Source organism: Lepus europaeus, chromosome 12 (assembly GCF_033115175.1).
Source record: "Lepus europaeus isolate LE1 chromosome 12, mLepTim1.pri, whole genome shotgun sequence".
Classification (NCBI taxonomy): Eukaryota; Metazoa; Chordata; class Mammalia; order Lagomorpha; family Leporidae; genus Lepus; species Lepus europaeus.
Window position 1 is genome coordinate 19643827 of NC_084838.1, and position 4387 is coordinate 19648213.

Consider the following 4387-nt stretch of genomic DNA (forward strand, 5'->3'; position numbering starts at 1 on the left):
GGTCTCATCTTTTTCTTGATCTGGGAGCTAGAATTCATGGGCCTCATATTTCCTGAGAATAACAAGTTCTTCCAGCTCCAACACAGACACGAGGGAAGATCTACCTGTGAACCCGATAAGAAAAGATCCATTATGTGCTGAGAATCACTAACCCAAAACCCTGTACCGTGTGACCTTTGAACACGAGCCAGTGGTGCCTGCAGACATTGCTAGTGTTGCTTCACAGCCAGTCTGTGGACTAAAAGTCAGCACACTTCGTAACACTTTGAGTGTCTGATTGCCGTGACCACTCCAAAACCAAAGTCTTGGGGAAACATAGGTCTTTGAAGAATTTTCTCTAAAGAAAAATTTCACTGTAGTCATTAAAAAGCAAAGCAGTGAACATGCTTCCAATGAAGGCCCACTGTGATTGCCAACCTTAGAAAAAGTCCAACAATGCATAAATTCTGGGAGGTGAAGAACTGCAGTCAAACTCCTGGGGTTCTGTTCTGGGCTCCTTTTGGCACCTGCTGAGTTCCTGTGGGCAAGTGACTTACAATCGCTATGCATGATCATGGGCATGTGCTCAGAGCCTCAGATTCTTCATTAGCAAAATGAGGATGAGGATAATTATGCCTCCCGGTTCAATTATTATGGGCACTAAATGAGACCCCATGTGTAAATTGCTAGTATTCTCTAAGCTCTCCATGAATGTTATTATTATCTTTATCCTAGAATTCTATTTTCGCCAACAGAGCACTATCTAATATGGCCATGCCCTCCTCCCTCATTTGTGCAAAATATTCAAGAGGCATAAACAAAGTTCTCCTAGAGGGTGTCAGCTCACATATGGTTTGAGTCAGCTTTTGTGAGCAAGCCTTATATCTACATATATATATACTTTTTTTTTCTGCTAATGTGAGCACATTTCTTTATTGTGTAGCCTGCCATGTGACTCAAGACCTTCAAAGCAAGTTAATTTAAATTTACTTTGCAAGAGTGAAACAAGAATCCTGGAGAGAATGAGATAAGCTGCCAGGTGCTTCCCCAGCCAAAGAGGTGAGCTTTATAAAGTCAGTATTAACTCTCCAGCTCCTGAAACAAAACACAATCTCAGAGAAACTCACTGATGTTTCTGTGTTGACTCCCAGCCCTCCCTCAGCCCCTTCCCAACTTCAGACATGCAACACATACAAACATACATTCACCCCTCCCATGTAAACACACATACAAACACACACACACATTCACTCCCCATCACACACTCATATTCATGCAGACATCCATATTCACATATATACTCACACACCCATGCACACACACACATTTATCTCCTGCGCACATACCCACAATCACTATAAACACTCCCATTCCCATATACACATTCACCCTCTGTCTTTGTCCTTTTCAGTTTCTGTGGAAACCCAAAGCTCAAAGAAGGGAAGTGACTTGCCCAAATTTACCTGGAAGAAAGCAAGAGGGCCAGGATTTGGGGCCAGAACTGCCTGGTCCCAAATCAGAGATCTCTCTGAAATGCTGGTGGGAAGGGATGACATAGGAACTCTATGGACCACATTGTTCTTCTCTTTGCATTGCCAGAGCTTTTTTTGTTTCATTACCATGGATCAATGTTAAGCCAGGTGTCTTGTGAAAATAATCCTTAGTTCCAAGGAGAAACCAAGTGTGAGACATCTATTCACATATTCAAAAAGTATTTTGAGTACACATTTTGAGCCGGGTGCTATACTTGTATTAGGTGCTTGGAGCCCAGCAGTGGATAAGACAGACAAGACCTCTGCTCTCCAGGAGCTGATGGAGCTGCAGAGTTCATCCTTTTGGATGGCTCCAATAGACTACCACAGACCCAGCAGCTCATCAATCACAGACATTCATCTCTCCAAGTTCTGCAGGCTGAAAAGTCCTGGATCAAGGCACCAACAGATTTGGTTTCTAGCAAGGGACCATTTCCTAGTTCACAGACGTCCATCTTTTCACTATGTCCTCACATGGCACCAGGGGTTAAGACTGGAATCCCATCTATGGGGAGGAGGGGCTCTACCCCTACAACCTAGTCACCTCCCAAAGGTGATCATCGAATTGGAGGTTAAAATTCCAACCTGTGAATTCTGGAAAGACACACACGCTCAGTCTACCACACTCTTGTCACATACACATATTTATATATACATTCAATTCAATATATATTTATCTATACATTGCACACACACACTCATGTTCATGCACTCATTCCCATGCACACACACACATATACATCCACACACTCACTCCATCTGCACACATACACATATACAACTCTCCCCATGCATAACACATGTACCCATACACACATTCACTACCCCCATGTTATGGACACACAGAGTCTGAGAATCCCTTTACTCTACCTCTCAGAGGATCAGTCCCATACACCAGTGGACTCACTGTCCTATACATCTGGAGAGAGAGCAGAAAGACCCCTCCTTGCCAGTCTTACTGCTAATGCCCTTGCTTTGGGAGTTCAAATGGTGGTATTGTGTGAAAAAAAAAAAAGTATAATATGTATATAAGGATATTGTAGAAGCATGCCATTTGGATCCAGAGGCTGAAGAAAGTATTTCTGAGGGGATTTGAAGAAAGAGAGAGTCCATCTTCTATATTAAGGGAGAGGGAAAGTGCATTCCAATCGAAGAAGCAACAAGTGCCAGCACTCTGAGTAGGGAAAACACTTAATGTTCCAGGAACAGCAGAGTGGCTAATGCGCCTGGGTGTGGAGTAGGAGGGAAGTGGGGAGGAGAGGAGAGGACAGTGGAGAAGGAACAGAGCGGCAGGCAGAGGCCTCATCAGTCATGGCAAGTCGTGTGGAACAGATGAGCCTGTAGGTCCAGAATTTAGAAGTGACCTAAAGGAGCAAGAAGCCCAGCCTGGCAGAATAGATCTGGAATTTTTCATGTGAACTAAAACACAACCAAGACTCCAAACAACAGAAATTTAGAAATGAGGGAAAGCATCCTTCGACAGGTGATTTCCACAGCTCACAGTGGGCAACAGCAGCTCTAGAAGCTGAAGAGGGGGAGCTCTTACCCTGGGGCAGAGCCCTGGCTGTTCCAGAGGGCAGCTTCATGTCAGGGCCAGATGCGGCTATGGGAGCCCAATCTCTACATTTCCCCAATTAAAGTGTTCAAGGGAAGAGCAAGAGCATGACAGAAGCTACAAATCTCAAAGGACATCCGAGTGAATACACTGATTTCCTTAGAGATGATGATATCTCATCCTTATAGGCACTGAAACCTACAAGGTATGGGGTGTGCAAACTCTAAAACCACAAACGGATATAAACTCTGACAAACTGAAAATAAGAGGATTTTCTTCTATTTGATTATTGCTAATAAATGTAGGGGATGTTTTTTTGTTTGTTTTTTTGACAGGTAGAGTTATAGACAGTGAGAGAGACAGAAAGGTCTTCCTTCCATTGGTTCACCCCCCCCCCCCAAATTGCCACAACAGCCAGCGCTGTGCCAATCCGAAGCCAGAAGCCAGGTGCTTCTTCCTGGTCTCCCATGTGGGTGCAGGGGCCCAAGCACTTGGGCCATCCTCCACTGCCCTCCCAGGCTACAGCAGAGAGCTGGACTGGGAGAGGAGCAACTGGGACTAGAACCTGGTGCCCATGTGGGATGCCGGCACCGCAGGCGGAGGATTAGCCAAGTGAGCCACAGCACCGTCCCCAGGGATAGATGTTAAATCCAGGATGCAACGGGAAACCATAATGTCTAAGGGGCTGTAAGAACAGAGCTAGTAGACTCCAGACATAGATAGGAAAATGGAAAAGCTAATCGTATGATCTGATCCATTTAGTCTATATACATGTGTTGAAATATTACACTGTACCCATAAACATTACACTGTACCCATAAAAATATACAAGTATTACATATTCATCAAAAATTCTTTTCATTTTTCATTTTCTAATTTTAAAGAAGATAGCCCCTCTGTGAAGAATAAGGACTCACCCTTGGGGTGGGCACTTGACACAGTAGGTAAAACACCACTTCAGACTCCCGCATCCCATCTTAAGTCTGGATATGAGGCCCTGTTCCACTACTGCTTCTGGCTTCCTGGTAATGCACACCCTCATAAAATGCAGCAGGTACTTGGGTCCCTTTCCCCCACATGAGAAGCATGTATCACAGCTTCTTATGGATACGCATCACTAAGGTACACAAAGGACTAGCCCAGCACCTCAGAAACAACAGGTGCTCAAAAAAGAAATGGCAGTAGCATTCAGTTTCTGACATAATTTCTTAATTTAATCATTCTGTTGCATTTATTTAACTGTAAGCTTCACTCTAAGCAGGAATATACATAATTAATACTGTATGATTTTCACTTCCCAATTTCTAAATACTTGCTGCAA